Below are 19,984 nucleotides of genomic sequence, written 5' to 3'. Positions count from 1 at the left end.
AGAAATCTAAAAAGCACTAGAAATTCTCATGTAAACAAGGCAGCATTTTAAAATGTGCTACATTAATCCATAGATCAGGGGAGGGGAACCTATGACATAGATAGTTAACAGGGAAGTTAAAATGTTTGAAAAATTATTTCATCCTGAACATCCCTCTTCAAGCCTACTACCACGTTTGTACCTCTCCAATCTATCATCTCTCCTATGTTCCTCTTTGATAATTCAATTTTCCCATTCCCCTATTCCCTTACTATGGGCACACTATTTTTTTGTATTTGCGCATGCATGCACACATACCTGTCCCACAATGTTTCCTCCAAATTTTTATGATAGGCTATGTTTGTCTCAGTAGCTTCCGTTTTTCCTTTAATACTAGCTATGATACAGGCATTGAAAATATTACTGTGAAAAAATTCAGTGTACTAAAGCGCTATAGAGACCATAGGAAAAGCTGAATCTAAAGTGTTGCTCAAACAAAAAAAGATAAAATGCTTAATTGCTTGCTTATATCGAGGAACAGCTCCTTGATATTTATGGCAATTACTATTGCCATAAGACGATGTCTTGTGTATTTTTGGATTTATTATGAGATGCCTTGAGTGCTAATTTTGGGATATAAGTAACTATTAGCATTCACATATTCATCACCATCGTAAGAGAATGTAACCTCCCCATGGTATTATACCTCTTTCTGTAAAGTACGTACAAAGCTTGCATTTTATTTCAAATGAAATATCTGTAGCATCAGCCTTAGATTTTTTAAAAGCTGTTCTGCTCACAGGATGTTCCCCCAGAGGCACAGGGGCAATTCTTCCTTCCTCCTGTAGCTCCATGAAAGCTGCTTTGGAAGGTTGCGGGGGGGGGGGGGGCTCCAGAACAGCTCAGATTGGGAACTGCCAAGTGGAACTGATACAGGCCACTTGCATTCAGAGCCAAATTTAAAGAACACTGAATGCAAGCCATACTTGCAAAGGAATAATCAGAAGCAGATGGTTCTCAATGGTTCCTTTGCAGCTGTAATTTTATCTGTCCAGTATGACATCAGATGAAAAAAACGGTACTTCTTACAGGTCAAACTAGGAGCCCTGGCAGGCCTAATTTGACCCACAGGTCAGGGGTCCCCCGCTCATACAGTGGGATTTAGTTCCAAGGAAACATGATTATGATTTGACTGTTAGAACTGGCTAATTCTTTTTGTTAATACTCATAGGAGCTGAAGGTAGCATTCTGACTCCCACAAACCATATGGCTAGGTTAGCCTGAGAAGTTAGCATCCTAATCAAGGCCATCTAGAATACCTAGGCAGTAGCCATGCTTGCCTGTGATCCACATTTTCCATCTCAGGTCTACTTAGACTCCAATACAGAGAATGATTAACTATAGTTTTTCCTTATGGCAAAGCGGTATGTTGAAATACCTAAAACACGGGTAAGAATTTACCATAAACCAGGATGTGAGATCATTAGTGTTAACTATACATTACACCTGCACTGAGGATAACCTCTCTACTGAATGAGGTCATGAGCAGGTTTCACTATCTGGCATCTCCATGTATGCAAGTTTTACATCATGCCTGGGACCTTCAACATTGGGATCAGGATGTGTGCCTCCACTGAAACTTTCCTCTGTCTCTAACATGCAAAGTGAGGCTGTAGGGCAGAGCTAGAGAACCTTCTTCAGCCTGAGGCCCACATTCCCTTCTGGAGAACCTTCCAAGGGCCACATGTTGGTGGTGGATGGGGCCAGAGGCAAATGTGGGTGGAGCAATGAAAACACCCACCACAGCAATATATGACTTTGAGAAATATCTAACCTATTAGACACAGAGGGGAGGGGAAAGCAGTTTTTTTTTAGGGTCATAACTGGCATATTTAAAAATACACTTCTTTAGAACAGTTGGGATTAATTCCTCTTGCTCAACATCCAAGGCTGTGAGTGGAATTTGCTACCACCCACAATATGTGCAAACAGAAAGTACCACATATTTCCTTCTGGTGCCAGGTCCTAATGTGATCTCTCTAATCCTGAATGAAGCTCTGAAGCAGCAAGGGGCTACTTGAATGGGGAGAGGGAGCTGAAAAGGTTCTGTGCCCACAACATGAAGGTTACTATCAGAATCTGGGCATGCATTTTACCCAAGAAAATCCACTAAAAGGCCAGTGTCATAGACATATGACAGTGTCAGTAAAAACTTTTGCCATTACTGCAACTTTACTGCTGGTTTCATAAAGAATGCAACTCTGAAAACAGGATAGTTTCCTGAAATAAACTTGTACTCCTTTGTGAGACAGTTACTACTGTATAAACTATTACTAATTGATCTCACACATTAGAGACACTTCATGTAGAAAGTAACACAGTAATTACGATGTAGGAGGCAAGGCAAAGTTGGTAATATTATATTTTTATTGTATATTATGCTTTGATGGAATTGTTTCATTGCGTGTTTTCATTATGTATGATTTTATCATACACTGCTTAGAAATCATTTTAGCATGTAAGCGGAATTAATAAATGATAATAATGATGATAATAATATATTAGATAATTTTTTAAATATTAAATTGTGCCGTTTTAACTTTTTGGTGTTTGCTGCCCCATCATATGCCTGTTTCGAGACAGCTCAGAATTGCTCCTTCTGCAGCTTCCCTCACATGTCCAAATTAAAAGTAAAAATCCTCCCACGCATGGAAAACATTAAATTCTTTTCTTTCTTATTGGGCAGTTTTGTTTGTTCAGTATTCTAAAACTCTGTTTTTCAGCATTTTCTCTCCTCCACCCACAATCTCTTTTCATGGGTTAACTTCTTTTACATTTCTTAAATTGTTCAGTTTTTAATAGAATTGTGGACTTCAGTCAAGAACTGGAATACAATTTAAAAATCAATAAATGAATCACCCTTCTTATGAAAAATAGTTTAATCGATTTGTCTTTTTTTGCCTAGGAAAACAATACTGGGCATGATCTAGACCAGGGATGGAGAGACTCGGGCCCAAGGGCCAAATTCAGTCCTTCCTACCCGGCCCTTAGAAAGATCCCCAGGCCACACTGAGTACTCTTGCATGGCTGGCCTATGACCTTATACCCCAGTAACACTCTCTGGAGGATACAAAGGGTGGATGAGTATATAGAAACTAACCTACTGTACAAAGATAAAACCTACATTTGTTGTTCCACTCATTTTTGCCTCTGACTCCATTATTGGACATGTGGTCCCCTGAAAGTTGCCCAGAAGGGCAGATGGCCTTTGGGCTCAAAAAGGTTCCCCACTAACTCACTGTTAATATGGACAGAGAGCAAGGTAGAGACCTCCATACATGCAGGCAAGCCCCAAAATCCAGATGCCCATGCTGTCTGCACCTACCTATAGGGCCTGCCTATGTGCAAAAAAGCATGCAGCCATGGGTTCAGAAAGGTGATTCCAGCTTGCTGCTTGCATTCTTGCAAGATCACCCCAGTTTCTCTCAGACCTTATGCTAAGTATCAGAAAGAACACCATAGTAGTGAGATATTGCGCTGCTATGCAGGCCTCCACGGTTCTCTGGTTATAGGTCAAGCCTCCCTCAAAGCCTGGAAATGGGAGAGGAGGATAGGGACTTGTCTTATAGCTGTGCTTGTTAGCTGTAAATTAGCAGCTCTGAAGCTCAGAATGGTACCTTGCGTGTGGTACGGAGGGGCAGAATTAGTGAATATGACATATTTTTACTGGCTTCTCATGTTAACTAAAGTCTGATTGAACCATTGTCAACCAGGCCAAGTAAGCCATAGGTTACTGGTGTAGCAATGGTAGGCCTTCTCCATGCCTCAGCAAAACATTCAATTCTGCAAACCTCAGTTGGCCCAAGCACATTGCTTGTCCCATGGATCTCTTGGAGGATCTGGCTGAAGCAACGCTGCAGCAACAAGTGAGTAGGTATATGGTCCCTACAGCTAGTAGCAAAGCCCTATTATTTATCTGGATGAGGAGAGAGGAAGAAGCAGTTAGCTAGAGTTGCATCATCAGATCCCTTGCATTCTGCAATGGCTGGCTCCAATGACCAGCACATGCCAGTTCAGCTGGCTTCTTCCTCTTCCTTCACAGCCTGTAAGTAAATGGGGCTCTGATAAAGGCTGTCAGTACACCTTTAACTCTAGTAGTTCCCCCTCTCCCATGGCACAGGAATGCATGCATGTTACTATTCTATACAGATGAAGACAATATAAGAACAATGACATGAGCTTTTGAACAAAATCAAAATCACATGTATTTGGATTTTTTGTGTGAAATCACCTTAACTGTACCTTCAGGGAGCAAGGGTAGGATATATGTTTAAAAATAAAACAGGTAGAAGAAAGAGCAAAATTGCTACCTGAGAACATTAGACTTCTGGGACACACAATGAAGTCAATGGCAAATCATTTCTAGATGAACGGAAATGCTTTTGCAACCTTCACTATATAAAAAGCATGTTTTATTCTGATTATTTATTAAAGAAGTACAAGTACAGTTTCTACCTTAGCTGTGAACAGTTTATAAATGACAGAATTTACAAGATTCAGGAGACAGACTAGACTGGAATCTTTCTACAGTGGTGATGCTTATGAGAGCATTCAATCATCCTCCACAATACAACAGTGTTGAAATGCTGAAGTATTGACAGAATGAACTTGCCTAAAGCTCAGCTCCAGAATAGTTTTTTTTTTTTGGGGGGGGGGGGGAGAACACTCTTGTTAAAGCAATGTGCGTTGCTTCCAAATTAGTCATTTGTTACATTTCTCCTTGAAAATTCAGTGCTAGAGTTTCAAAAACTTTGAAGTCATGTAAAATACCTGCAAGAGGCCACTTGCTTAGCTAAAAGATAGCCAGAATCCAATGTATATATCAGAGGCCTTGTATTTATGAATCCTAGGTTCAAGCTTCACCTTTGCCATGACAAGACACTCTCCCCCAGTTCCTCATCTGTAACAAACAAACAAAAGTCCTGCTTACAGAGCTGTTGTGAAGGTGTTCAGAGAGATCAAACAGTACTTTGCAAATTAAAAATGTTATATAAATGCCACCCTGGGCTCCTGCTGGGAGGAAGGGCAGGATATAAATAAAATAATAAATAAATAAATAAATAGTAGGTACTATTTTAGGTACTCACAGTACTATCTTCTAACATACAATTTTTAAAAAAACATTCTGATATCCTAAATCAACTCAGATCTGGTTTAGTTTGTTCAACTTATATTTTGTAAATAAACTAAAAAAAGTATGCTGTGTTAGGAACATGGGAAGCTGCCTTATAGTATTGCGTAGTTATGTTACATAAACCTAAATTCAAGGGGTTACATCTTGTGGTTAGCCTGGAGAGAACTTAACCATGAGCCGGGTTCAGATGACATGCTAAGCCAAATCTTGGGTACCCTGGGCTCCTACCGGGAGGAAGGGCGGGACATAAATCTAATAAATAATAATAAATAATAATGCCAGTTAAATATGCATACTTAAACAAATTCCGAACTTCAGTTGGAAATTCTTTTTCTTGGAACAGTTGTAAATATTTTGACGTGACAACTCGTGTAGCGTTTTATTTGAATTTGACAAATTGTACATAAAATACAAAATACTAAGCAATCACGTAAGTATCAGCTGGCAATAAAGGTTGCTTACAAAAAAGAAAGGAATCCTCCTATCTGTTTCTTTAGTTACCTTCCTAGCATAGATAGCCACAGCTGACCATGAGATATTGGATGAGTATTTATGTAGTCTGAGGAATTAACAAATTGAATAAAGGGGTACCACACGATATCAAATTTATTTTTATGTGCTCTACCTTGCGCTATCTGTATTTATGATGTCAAGTTCTAAGCCAAAGCTATCAACCAACATGGTTATATCATGTGTCCAAAGAAAGCCCTTCGAGTGTTCACCACTTGTGAGCAATCTCAAGCCTAGCTGCTACTAATAGTAATTTCTTGAAGAGTGTACAGTATCTTGATTCAAATTAATAAAACGGTTTAACAATGCTAGTACACAGCGTCAAAGATTGTCCCATAATTAGAGTAATCTCTGAGAATACCATTACCCAAAAAGTCTGGACATGGGGACAATCCCACCTCATATGCAGACACAATCTGTGTGTGCCACATTGCCTCCAACAGTCAGAACTAGTAGAGTTGGTGATGTGGGATAGCTTAAGCAGAGTCATGTACCATTTGTGTATAACTTTTAAAGAGTTTACTCAGAATTGAGCAGATATAGATTTGAAGGGATGTTTGGCTCAAAACAACAGTCCATTGCTCCACTTCTGTTACAATATTGTTCCCGGTCCCACATCAGTTTGGTACCTATTAAAGATCCCATTGATTCTACTTGTAACTCTCTGTAAATCCTAGAAACTAGTTTTTGAAGATCACTCTGAGAGCCAGTGTGATACAGTGGTTAAGGTGTTGGACTACGACCTTGGATTCAAGACCAGGATTCGAATCCCCACACAGCCATCAAGCTCAGTGCGTGACCTTGGGCCAGTCACTGCCTCTCAGCCTCAGAGGGAGGCAATGGTAAACCCCCTCTGAATACCGCTTACCATGAAAACACTATTCATAGGGTCGCCATAAGTCGGGATCGACTTGAAGGCAGTCCATTTCCATTTTCCTGTGCAAGTAGGATTATGTTTTCAAAGGCAGTAAGAGGCAGTAAGAGGTCATGATGCCTGTCCTATAAGTATAGGTTTAAGGAGGAAATGGATCAGTTGATTACAATGAAGCCTGTTTAAATTGATGCCTGGGATGTGTTCTTTCATCAAGTTTCCGGACAATGGTAAGCTGTTCTCATGCAGGTCTTTCAACCTATATAAGCCACCTGTTTCCCAATCAGGAAGTTTAAAAACTTCCCCTGCTTGAATAAACAAAGGGTGAAAGGCAAAAGGTGTTAATGGGTAGATTGGTGGGGGGAGCTTCTTATACCAAGATCTCCAATCCTAAAAAGCTAATTTTAAAAATGGCTTATCTATATAGTTTGTTTTCCATTCTTTGGGGAGGAATGGCAAGGCCCTGTAAACCAGGTTAACAAGTTCTATGCCAATTCATAGTTTGTTTACATCATTGTGTATAGGGCTGTGGGGTCAGAGTTGTGGAGTTGGAAGCAATTTTGGGTGGAGTCAGAAGCAATTTTGAGTCGGAGTCGGAAGAAATGTACTGACTCTGGCTTCAAAATAAAACTAATATGTTAATATTAATATTTTAACATACATCAATATACATTTGCCATTTATGAAGGAGTCAGAGTTGGAATCGGACAGTAGAAAAATAGAGGAGCCGGAGTCGGACAGTAGAAAAATAGAGGAGTCGGAGTCAAAGGTTTGACGTACCGACTCCACAGCCCTGACTGTTATCAAAGGACACATCTGTCGTAACTGAAAAGCATCAAAATAATATTGTAGGTGTGGTATCCCTAAGCCTCCCCTGTATCCCATGTTATATTGACTTTTGCTACTAATCCTAGTTTTGCATCTGTGTACAAATTCATTAAGCTATGATTGCCATATTTGCATTCTTTTGTTGAGAACAGCTACAGGAAGTCTGAAAAAGGAATAAGAATTTAGGTAAAACAGACATTTTCACTGCCGCTATTCAACCCAACCATGACATATTCAGTTTAGTCCATCTCTGGAGTTCTGGACAAGCTTGGTGTAATAAGGGGGTACAGTTCTCTGTTCCCAAGCGTGCTAGATTTTGGGTTACATAAACTCCTAGGTATTTAAGTTTTTTAGGGCATTCCTTGAAACCAGACATTCTCCTAATCTGCCCCCTCCCCTCCAGTCTGTTAGAAACATAATTTTTGATTTGAGAATATTAATTTTGAATCCTGTTACATTACCATAATTATAGGACATTCAATATCTCTCCAATTGCCTCTTGTGGGTTTGACAACATCAAAGCTATTTCATCTGCAAATAAACTAATGGTATGTTGGGATCCATTGATGAATGGGCCAACAATATGTGGGTTAGAGCGAATAGCAATGGCAAGTGGCTCTATGGAGATTGCGAACAGGAGTGGGGACAGCGGGCATCCCTGCTTCACCCCACGGCATACTGCAAACCCCGCAGAGTCAGTGCCATTAACCCAAACATTTGCTGTTGATTTATCATAAAGCCACATTATGGCATCTATAAAAGGGTGCCCCATGTAGAGTTTAGACATTAGTGCAAAGAGATAATTCCAGTCCAGTCAGTTGAAGGCCTTACATGTGTCTAATAACAGAAGAGCCAAGGGGGAACCTGAAGTTTTACTATGATATAGCACATTTAAAAGCCTTCAAACTGGGTCTGAATCTGTCTACCTGGCATAAAGCCAGTTTGGTCTGGGGAGATGTATTAAGGAATAGAAGTGTTTAGACGAGAACCTAGAACAGGGTGCCTGCTGGAAGGAAGGGTGGGATATAAATCAAGTAATAAATAAACAAACAAACAAACAAATAAACAAGCAAACAAACAGATGTAAATAGGTTTTCTTGATTTAATAGGTTAATGGGTCTGTAGGATTCTGCCAATGCCAGATCCTTTCCCTGTTTTGGAAGGACTATAATCCTACAGTGGTGCCAGGAGGGTGGGATTTGTCCTCCATCTAGGACATCAGAGAAAAGAGAGGTTAAGTGGGGTGCTTAAATTTATTTATTTATTTAATTAAGCTTATATACCGCCCGACTAGCAACAGCTCTCTGGGCAGTGAACATTAAAAATACAATAAAAATAACACAAAACTGTACACAAAACTGTACAGTCTAAAATCAAAATATAATAATTTAGAATTAACAGGAATTAAAATGCCTCAGAGAAGAGAAAGGTTTTAACCTGGCGCCGAAAAGATGAGAGTGTCGGCGCCAGGCGCACCTCCTCGGGAAGACCATTCCATAGTTCAGGGGCCACCACTGAGAAGGCCCTAGATCTTGTCACCACTCTCCGGGCTTCCCTATGAGTCGGAACCCGGAGGAGGGCCTTCGTAGTAGACCGTAGTGTACGGGCCGGTTCATATCGGGAGAGGCGTTCCGACAGATATCGTGGTCCCGCGCCGTATAAGGCTTTAAAGCTAAGTACCAACACTTTGAATCTGGCCCGGAAGCATATTGGAAGCCAGTGCAAACGGGCTAGCACAGGTGTTATATGCTCAGACCGCTTAGTTCTTGTTAGCAGTCTGGCTGCCGCATTTTGCACTAGCTGTAGCTTCCGAATCGTCTTCAAAGGTAGCCCTACGTAAAGCGCATTGCAGTAGTCCAGATGCGAGGTTACCATAGCATGTACCACTGATGAGAGGTCCTCCTTACTCAGATAGGGATATAGCTGGGCTACCAACCGAAGTTGGTAGAACGCATTCCGGGGCACCGAGGCTACATGAGCCTCAAGTGTGAGGGAAGAGTCTAAGATGACTCCCAGACTACGCACCTGTTCCTTTAGGGGGAGTGTAACCCCATCCAGGACAGGGTATATATCCAACATCCGATCAGAGAAACCATCCACCAACAGCATCTCAGTCTTGTCAGGATTGAGTCTCAGTTTGTTAGTTCTCATCCAGTCCATTGTCGCAGCCAGGCAACGGTTCAGCACGTCGACTGCCTCACCTGAAGAAGATGTAAAGGAGAAGTAGAGCTGCGTGTCATCAGCATACTGATGACAGCGCACTCCAAACCTCCTGATGACCGCCCCCAGCGGCTTCATATAAATGTTAAAAAGCATAGGAGACAGAACTGAACCCTGCGGGACCCCACATTGGAGAACCCACGGTGTCGAGCAATGTTCCCCAAGCACTATCTTCTGGAGACAACCCGCTAAGTAGGAGCGGAACCACTGCCAAGCAGTGCCTCCAACTCCCAATTTCGCAAGCCTCTCCAGAAGGATACCATGGTCGATGGTATCAAAAGCCGCTGAGAGGTCAAGGAGAATCAACAGAGTTACACTCCCTCTGTCTCTCTCCCGACATAGGTCATCAAACAGGGCGACCAAGGCAGTCTCAGTGCCAAAACCAGGCCTGAACCCCGATTGAAATGAAATTAAAGGTCCTTAATTTGTTTTAATAGAAGCTTCCTCCAAAAGCGTCTATCCCTGGAGCTTTGTAATTCTTGAGTTTTTTTATTGCAGCTAATGCCTCCTTTATGGAGACAGGCTGATTTAGCAAACACATTTGATTGTCTGTGAGGGTGGTCACAGGTATACCTTGTAAAAAGCTGTTGATTGTGCTGATGAATTACCTTCAGAGTAGAGTTCTGAGTAAAATTCAGCAAATATGTTACTGATATTTTTGGAATCAGTGATTAAACCCCCATCTTTGGCCTGGATGGAGTAAATCTTCCTATCCTCCTGTTTTTTCCAAATACAGTTAGCAAGCAATGTGGAATTTTTATCCCCAAATTCAAAGTATTTTTGTTTGGTGTACATCAGTTGTGCCGAGATTTTTGCAAAGTCCAATTCTTTACGTTTTGCTCTTTTTTGGAGGAGACAACAGTAAATTCTAGACCCCCCTATGTTTGTGTTCTAACTCTAGGTCTGCAATTTCCTTTAGTAACTGATCGCTTACTAATTAATTTAACCTCTTATGTGCCATAAGTTCACTGATATAACCCCCCCGATAACAGATTTCATTGCATCCCATACAATTGAGGGTGGTAAGTCATCATAGGAATTCAAGTCAAATATTCCTTAATGTGTTTTTCCAAATTACCCCAAGACCCCTTTTTTTTTTTGCAACAAGGAAGGAGACAGTCATCAACTGGGATAATGATGAAGTGTAGAGAGGCATTGTAGCAAGGCCCAAACAGTGGCATGTTCAGATATTTCCATACAGCTAATTCCCACATCAACCAATTTATCCCCTCAACTGGTAGAAGCAAGAATATAATCTAATCTTGCATAATTTTGGAATCTTGGGGCAAAACTAGTGTAATTACCATCAGTGGGGTGGAGAGTTCTCCAAACATCAATCATGTGAAATTGGGTCAATAGTACCAAAAGTGTACAATGGGATTGGCTTTCTGAACCTCTCAATCTTTGCCTGTCTAGTTTAGGTTGACTTACCATATTTATTTATTTATTTTATTTATATCCCACCCTTCCTCCCAGTAGGAGCCCAGGGAGGCAAATAGGCAAATATTTAAATCTCCCCCAATAAGCAACTCTTCTTCCCTGAGCAGATCCAAATCTGTAAGGGTCTGCTCCAGGAAGGAGAACTGATCTGAATTCGGACCATAAACCGATGCAAGCATGATTAATTTACCATCCAGGGTATCTTTAACAAAAATAAATCTGCCTTTTTCATCTCTTTGGAAAGAGATTAATTTAAAATTAAGTGTGTGAGCCAAAAGCAGCACAACCCCTCTAGATTTAGAAGTCCCTGGGGAGGTAAATTGTAGTGGATATCGCTGATGTTTCAATACACAATCTGTGAGTTTTCTATGGTATGTCTCCTGCAGAAGTACCACATCACGGGAGTCTCTACTACATAAGGCATTTAACACTTCGCGTCTCTTAACTGGGTTGCCTAGTCCCCGGACATTAAGAGTCAGAACTTTTAAGGTATCCGGACCCATAATAGAGTTGTAGATTATTGTGCGATAAAGATTTTAGTTTCTCCTGTTGTTTTACTGCTAAATCGATTGCCTACCCAGCCACAGTTGCAACTTCAGAAAGGCTGTTCTCTTCCTTAGTTACTCTCTCATCTATAGGCCTAATAGCTGCTTTATAATAATAAAACCAATGTTGCCACTGGTTCTTCTTTCTGTGACAGTTTCACTTGCTCCGCCATCATGCTGGGCCTATCCTCGTCAATGTCAGATACCTCTGATGTTGTTGCTTGCTCTCTCAGTTCAAAATAAGTCTTCAGGCTTTTTTCTCACTGAGGTTGTGGTCTTTGTTGCATATTTTTGCAGAAGATAATAATAGTTCAAAGATTTGAAAACTTCAATGGTTGATATGGCTAAAAGATTAGCAGTGAGGGAAGGAGCATACAGATTATGCCTCCATCTTCTCCGGGTGACATCAGCACCCCCCTACACTTCCTTATATTGATTATATTTTTTTTTAAATGAAAGCATTGAAAACTTATATACTTTACCTCACATATGCATGCACGCTTCCTAAAGATATTTACCTTAAAAAAGTTAATTATCCATTCATTATGCCACTAATGATTTAAAAAAACACAACACAATGCATTTATATAAAATTTCTCTTGCCATGGAAAAATGCAGCAACAGAAAATTTTCTGCCCCACATACATCATTATTGAGAATGCAAATTAAAACTGGCAAAACACAAAGAATATACAAGTAATTTCTAAACTGGAAAATGATTTCTAAGAGTGTTCTTAGGCAAATTGACTTTTTACAAAAGAATAAATTATTACTTTTTTCATTCATTTCCAGCATTATAGTATCCAAAGGAATGCAGCAACAAATGCAGCTGCTACAATCTGCTCACAAAGTTAAAATCTCAATGAAGCTTGAAGCCATGCAATGCTACTGTTAGCATTTGTTTCCTACAGCCTACTTGTTGAACAGTTTGGACCTTACATAACATCACCTGCTGTATGTCCAAATGCAGCCACAGACCCACTTTACATCATTCATTTGAACAGTCTTACAAATGGTTAAGCAGAGGTGACTGGTGATCCCCTTCTTCTTCATTCACTCACATTACTACTACTTATTATTACCTTCTCTGCCACCAAGTGATGCATGGTAGAAAAGTTTCCACATACATTTTGTGAAATGGAAAAAATTCTGTGGAGATTTTTCTGTTTCTAAAAATGCTTGATGCACAGCTAAAATTAGTATGTTAACACAGCACATACAAGTACTATGGCAGTTTTTTTTAGTTTTGCTAACTAAATTAATATATGGACAATTAACTAAATCAATATATAATCTCTCATTTACATCTGCTAAATCAGACCTGGATCTATTTAGAGCACCAGAAATAATTCTGGAAAAGTTTTAAATTCAAAATTTTCCAGAAAACCCATATGAATGTCACCAGTGTCAATTTTTGAATTGCATCAGTGGTGGCACAAAAGCATCTGTGCAAAAGCTGTATACAAGATAAATATAATATAAATGGGTTTGAAATCCCTATGTATGATCTTTAGCTCCCAAAGCAATGCGTAACTATGAAACATTTCTGAACATTTAATGTTAAACACCAGTCCAAGAGCATGACTCCAATATCATATCTAAGACCCCTTAGAATGCAGCACAGTAAATGATCTGTTTGAGTGAAGAAGAAAGGAAGTGCTTCTGCCTCACATTCATAGTGCCATATAAAGAGTAAAATATATTAAATTGTTGTTTTGGACACTATCTTGCTCTTGCACACTGTAATAAGCCATGATTTTGGCATCCTAAATTAACATTGGTGGATTACACATGTCAAGGCACACTACTAGTGGAAGACTGCAAGTTCGAACAGGCTCTCTGTAACAAATTGATCAGTAATTTGATTGCACATGTACTTCACATTTCCAGCTTGAGACAAGCCCCCCTTTTAAGAGTGCTCAATGTTGTGTACCACTGAAATAGGTCTTTAAATTTATATAAGGCAGTTTAACATACCTGTTATCTGCTCCTGAACTAAATCCTAGCATACATAAATTAGGCTGCAATCCTAATCCTATTTACCTGGGAGTAGCACCCATTAAATTCAACAGGACTTACTTTTCACCCATTAAATTCAACAGGACTATACATTATTAGGACTGTGCTGTTAGTCAACACTCTCTATTATTAACACTTATTCTTACATGCAGTTAGGCATCTGTTTCTTTACTGGCAAGGGTAGAACTGGATCTAGATTTGATATAGACAAATGGCAGAAGCTAAAGATCTTGCTTTTATTCTTCAGTGCATTGTTCTACAGGCAATTTGAATCATGTGATTTTCTTTTTATAAAGTCTGAGAGCTGCACGTCTCAGGAACAATGTGTGTGCCCTAATATAACCTCCCCAGAGTGCAAAAGGTAACTTAATTATTAAGTAAGCCAAATCTCTCAAAAATATTTGCAGAACTAGATGGAAAATAATAAACTTCATTTAACTTCAGTAAGCCAGGAATTTCTCCTCAGAGACTAGCAGTTTACAATTAGAAGGAAAACTAGTTCTAAGTCTCTACAGAGTGCAACTCCCAGCGCTTATTTCTTACTCTGGTGCAGGCTCCTTGGAGATTGCTAGGAGCCAGCTTCTCTGCAGAAGCTACAGTTCCAGTAAATGGTACCATCAAGAGAAAGTTATTATGAAATCTTTTTATTTTACATTTTTTGAGCCTGAAACTTAAAAAAACAATTGCTACATTACTAAGACAAACTGCAGGTTAATGTGATGGTTTACATGCCTAGCTACTGGGACCTGATTATACTTTTGCCTTTCCCACACAACTCCTGAATTATTTACTGTATTTATATCACGCCTTTTCTCCAAGGTGGCCAAGTCAGTGTAGATTATTCTCATAATTTCATTTTATCCTCACAACAACTCTGTGAGGTAGATTATGCTGAGTGATAATGACTGGCCCAATGAACTTTGAGTGGGGATTTGAACCAGCATCTTCTCAATCCTAGTCCAACAACCACCTCACCACAGAGGCTCTCAATATACTGTAGGAGACAACTGATAAAGAAACCACACAAAAAACTCATTTTCAGGGGAATTAAGAAAAACAAGACAAAGTTCTAAATTCTATCTTATGTCTGATAGACTTCATTCTTCATCTGGACCCCTTCTATTTTATTATGCTAAGAACTGCAGTCTCACCGATGTTTATTTATAAGCAAATCACTTGCAATTAATAAGGTTTTCAAGTCAATTTAAAATTATCATTGACTCTTAAACTATGACTCCCAGTGTGCCTTGAGGCAATCCACAAGACCATGACAAAAATAGGGGGGAGGGGGGAAGGTGAGAGCTATCTTCCACATCAAACAGTGACACATCCTGAATTAAAACTCAACCCTTTCTGTTCTCTAATGCAGGTGTTATTAAAGGATGGAGTGCAGAGAGGAGGGAACCATTTGTGAGGAGCTTCCAAAGAGCAGGCATAATTAAAGAAATAGTCAGGAACAGTAGAATCCCAACTGAAAGTTCTCAGTGACAGAGCACATGCAAAACTAACATCCAAGAACTAACATTCAAGAGTTGACTCTTTATTCTGGAAGCCTTCTTTAAAATTGCTTTCCCACATAGGCAGCAACTGTAATGTGAGAAAATGTTATGGTCTTCAAAGATTAAGCTAACCACAATAGCAGTCTGCAGTACAACAAAGTTTAAGAATGACTGGACTAAACACAATTAAAAGAGACACAGCAGGATATGGCCATCTGAGAAACGTTGGGGCTAATATTTATTCTTGTATAAATATAAGATAATATTCTGAGTAAATCTGTGCATCATTTTCCCGCTCTGTGGCAACAAATATAAAGCAAAAGGGAACTGTATATAACACAAACAGGGATGTAGATCCAAAGATCCTGTGAGCAGAATTCTACTCACAGGAAGGACACTCTTAAGAACCACTAACAGAAAGGGGGGAGGAAGCAACTTTTGCCAATTCACTGTTCAAGTCTACTCAAGAGATTTGAGGGATCCTCTGGAACAATGTGGGAACAGGGGAGGCTCTGCAGGCAGGAAAGGGGAATTGGCAAAAAATCACCCCTCGCAGTAAAGGGAGGAATCTATGTTGGAGTGAAAGTCATTCCATATACCAAAGGAGTCCCTTCCTAAGCAGGAAGACACTACTGGATCCATTCCAGTATCACTAGACTCTATGTAAAGTCATAGTTTAATGAATAGTATATTTATAATTACACAAAATAGCGTGAATTTGAATCAGATGGATAACATTGATTTTCCTACTTTTTTCTACATATAGATAGCCAAAGAAAGCACTTAGTGTTATGGCATTTATCATAATTGGTTTGACAAAGTGAGTATTTCATAGGGTTGCCATAAGTCGCAGTCGACTTGGAGGCACATAACAACAAATAATAATAGTGTGATCTTAACCCCCCAGATACATTGGCTATGAGAGGTTGGGATGAAGCTTATCTCTTCCCCACTCCCACCCGCACCCTTAAGCCAGGGTAAATGGCTTACCCCAACGTATCTACTTACGCTGGCTGAGGGAAAGCCCTGCTGGTGTAAGTTAAGCAGCTGAAGTCACATCGGAGTAAAGGTAAAAAAAAACAGGGGTATGCTGAGGGCGATAAGAGTAATGCTGCATCCTAATTTCCTGCATTCACTGCTTTCATCCACAGAACTTGCTGTAATTTACACTATCAAAAATGCAAGTGTAACTAAATTCACCCAACAGGACTCAGCGGAAGGGCAGAAAATGAAATTTACCCTGATCCCGTTGGCTAGGAGCAGGTAGGATGCAGCTTAATTTACATAGGGGACACACCTGCATTATCTGCATCCAGGCATATCTAACTGGTTAGGATTGCTCTGTAAGTGTACCAACTATCCATCCCCTTTGTGCCTTTTCGTGCGTTTTGTCTGCAAAACCATGGGGAACTGCTCAGGAAATGAATACAACCTATCTTGATATCCAAATTTCAAGCAGAAAAATAAAAATTCAAAACTGAAAAGTCAAATGAATTCTTTTTGTAGAATTATGTGACAAGAAATTTCATGTGACTATTTCAAAGGGTATCTAACTTTGCATACTTGAGATGTTAGCTTCTACTTCAAATAAAAACAGTTTAAACTGTTTTGTTTGAAGTATAAACTTCAGTATTGTAGAAGTATTAAGCAAGCATTAGAAATAAATTATTAAGCGCTCTATTGGTTTAGTAATGTTTACTTGAAAATTATCAAAACCTTGGGGCTTACCAGCCAAAAAGCAATGCTTGTCCCATATTTAATTATTTTTGTATTTACATCCTGCATTTCTGCCTAGAATAGACATAAAATATGGTTTAAAAATTCCTAGAATACATAGTCATACAACTGAAAAATTATGTAGTATTAAGGTCCGGTGAAATTATGACACAAACACCTGCCTTCTATGAGCATATAGAAGTTACTTTAGTACTGTACATACTAGCCAAATACAGGCTTTATGATGTTTATATATCAACACGTAACAACTGTATGTCAAGTATGTCAAGTAGCATATAGTAGAAATACTGTCTGAGCATGGTCTTCCTCACACACTGGCCAAAATGCTGTTTCTGAAAGCTTTAGAACTGTGAATTCTTCTTGACAAAGAAGTTAGGAAGTACTTGTTCACAATAACTTTATAATCAGAGAATGCCTAATACAAGGTTTAATCCTAATTGCATTCTGGAATTTACACTGAATTTATCAGTGCTGTTAAAAAAATACAAAAGTATTACTATCTTTCCTAACATATTCATAGTGTTTCTTCACAATGCATTACTAACAAATCTTATTTGTTATTAAACAATCCTTTGCATGTTTATTCAAAATTAAGTCCTATTGTACTCAGTTGGGCTTACACCAAAGAAGGGCACTTAGGAATGCAGTCTGCCCTCTTTCTTACAGTTATGAGCTCCTACTTGTTTTGCTTAAATCTAGCGCTACTTATCTAGTGCTGCATATTGTTATACCAAAAAATTAAGTTGCCAAGAAAGCATATGAGGCTAATATACTACCATTTATCATCCACACTCATATTTTAAAGATCCAAAAAGCATCTCAGACATCTACAATCTATTAGTCCTCACAACCCGGTAAGGTGGACTAACATTATCATACCCCCTCCCTTTACAAACGAGCAACTGAAGCTAAGGTAGCAGTGCGCTTTGGGGCATCTAAGTGAGAGAGCATGATTTAGGTAAGATCTAAATGGAAAGCATCCCGACTCGCAGATCATACACATACCCGCTACTCTATGCACAAAGCATTCTTGATCTATTCTGCATCTCTTAAGGACAGGCCGAAATTACTTATTGCGTCCGAAGCAGCAGGAAAAGAAGATGGCCAGTTCTGCCTTACCGCCTCCTAGGCACCAGACTTTAGTTCTGTATAGAACTTCGACAGAAGATTTTGTAGCTCTTTTCAGTCTTTCACTCACAACCCCATGCCAGCCTCTTTCCTTCTCTACCCATAACGTTCTCCTACCCCGGTTTTCAACAGCAGGCCCCTTCGCAGCCAATCGCGTAAAAGCGGCAGCTCTCGAGGCCTAAAAATGGCGGAATCTGCGGCGGTCTTTCGGGTTGTTGGGGTTCCTTTCTCCCACCTTCATGTCACCCAACCTCCTTGACTAGAAACACTCACAAAACAGCCGCTCACGGAGCCCCGTGCGTGGGGCCCAAATGTCCACAGATCTCCTATCCCGGAAGCTGCTGCCTCACGAGCCGTCGCTACCATCCGCCATCTTCCCCACCAGCGATCGGAGGCGGTGCACACGATCAACGTCATCGCGCGCGCCCGCGCGCGCCAGTCAAAAGGAGGGGGAGAGGGAGGTCGCTCAGTATACGCATGCGGTCTTTGTAAGACGCAATATGCAACATCGTCTTGCGACCGCCAACGTACCGATCGGCGCTGACTACCGTTCCGGAAAGGGAAGCATTTATAATATGACATAGACAAGAGTGATCGGCGCCGGATTAGCGTATGGGTGAGGAATCCAAACAGAAGGAGTAGCATTAACCTTTATTTGGAGCACCTAAAAAGTGTCAAAATAGTTACGATTTAGTAACTCGGAGAGATGATCAAACAGACTATTTTCTATACGGATTATATATCGGCGGTCCAGGAGTTGTTGGACTTCAACTCCCATCAGCCCAAGCCAACATGGCCATTGGCCAGTGCAAAACACCTGGAGGACCAGAGACATCCCCATCCTTGATCTAAAATTATTCTTCAGGCAGAAAAAAAATCGGGGTGGGGTGGAAGAGAGAAAGGAAACCCTATACCTAACAGAAAACCTTTTTTTAAAAGGAGGTTTTTATGGTGTAAAAAGTTATAATAAGTTTACAAAGAATTAAACAAGAGGCTCAATCATCACAAGAAATTAAGGTTGTGCTCAGTTGTATTCTATCATCCCCATCTCTAATTAGATGTTATAACTCATGTTATACTTGAGTTCTCGATCTTAAAGGGGGAAAAAGCTTCCTTTACTTCAGGAAAGGCATTTTTAATAAACTCAGAACAATGATAAGTGAGGTTCCATGGTAAGTAACCCTGATAAGAAAAGGAGCCCAAGATGGATGGGAGTTCTAAAAAAAGGAAATGCTAAAGGCACAATTGCAAACAATTCCAACAAGGGAAAAAGATGGAAGACAGCAGAAGCAGCCAATATGGCTTCACAAAAGCTTAGAAGATGACCTGAAAACAAAAAGGACACATACAGGAAGTGGAAGGAAGGCCAGAACACAAAGGAAGGATACAGACAGGTAACACAGAATTGCAGGGATGGCGTCAGGAAGGCTTGAGCTGAGGTTAGCAAGGAATGCTAAAAGCAACAAAAAAGCTTTCTATAGCCATAGTACAAGACAGAGAACGGAAATGGTGTTTAGCTACTCAATGAGGATTGCAAAATGATAACAGTTAACAAAGAAAAGGCAGAAGTGCTCAATTCCTACTTTGGCTCAGTCTTCTCCCAAAAAAGCGTCTATGACCCCCCTGGGAAACATGAAGTAGAAGGGGCAGGATTGGAGCTTGAGATTGATAGACAAACGGTCAAGGAATACCTAATCACTTTGAATGAGTTCAAATCGGCAGGGCCTGATATACTGCATCCCAGAGTATTGAAGGAACTGGCTGAAGAACTCGCAGAACCTCTGTCTCTTATCTTAGCAAAATCGTGGAGGACTGGTGAAGTGCCGGATGACTGGAGGAGAGCTAATGTTGTCCCTGTCTTTAAAAGCAGGGAACCTGGGAACTACAGGTGGGAGGTGAGACGGCTAGAGCACTGGTGGCGGAAATCTCACTCTGATGACGATCGAACACAGGTTACAGCGGCTGCAGCAGCCTACCATGTGGCTATAAGGGCAGCAAAAAAGGATTTTTATGC

The 19,984-nt window shown here is 40.1% G+C and overlaps 1 protein-coding gene across 5 annotated transcripts in view; it reads right to left on the bottom strand.

Annotated features, from left to right (window-relative positions):
• WDR33 (WD repeat domain 33) overlaps positions 1-18,433 on the bottom strand; it is a 66,840-nt gene extending 48,407 nt beyond the window's left edge. The window contains exons 1-2 of one of the 5 annotated variants that reach the window (XM_061636405.1): positions 18,244-18,433; positions 4,810-4,939 (exon numbers count right to left, since the gene is read on the bottom strand). The gene's annotated coding sequence lies outside the window, so the exon portion shown is untranslated. Of the gene's footprint in view, positions 1-4,809; positions 4,940-17,847; positions 18,062-18,087; positions 18,218-18,243 lie in introns of those variants that run through there. The other 4 variants (XM_061636407.1, XM_061636406.1, XM_061636408.1 and 1 more) reach the window with 4 other exon arrangements.
• Positions 18,434-19,984: the final 1,551 nt, after the last annotated feature.

The sequence above is a fragment of the Rhineura floridana genome, chromosome 7 (genome assembly GCF_030035675.1).
Source record: "Rhineura floridana isolate rRhiFlo1 chromosome 7, rRhiFlo1.hap2, whole genome shotgun sequence".
Taxonomy (NCBI): domain Eukaryota; kingdom Metazoa; phylum Chordata; class Lepidosauria; order Squamata; family Rhineuridae; genus Rhineura; species Rhineura floridana.
This window is presented reverse-complemented; position numbering and strand designations above follow the sequence as displayed.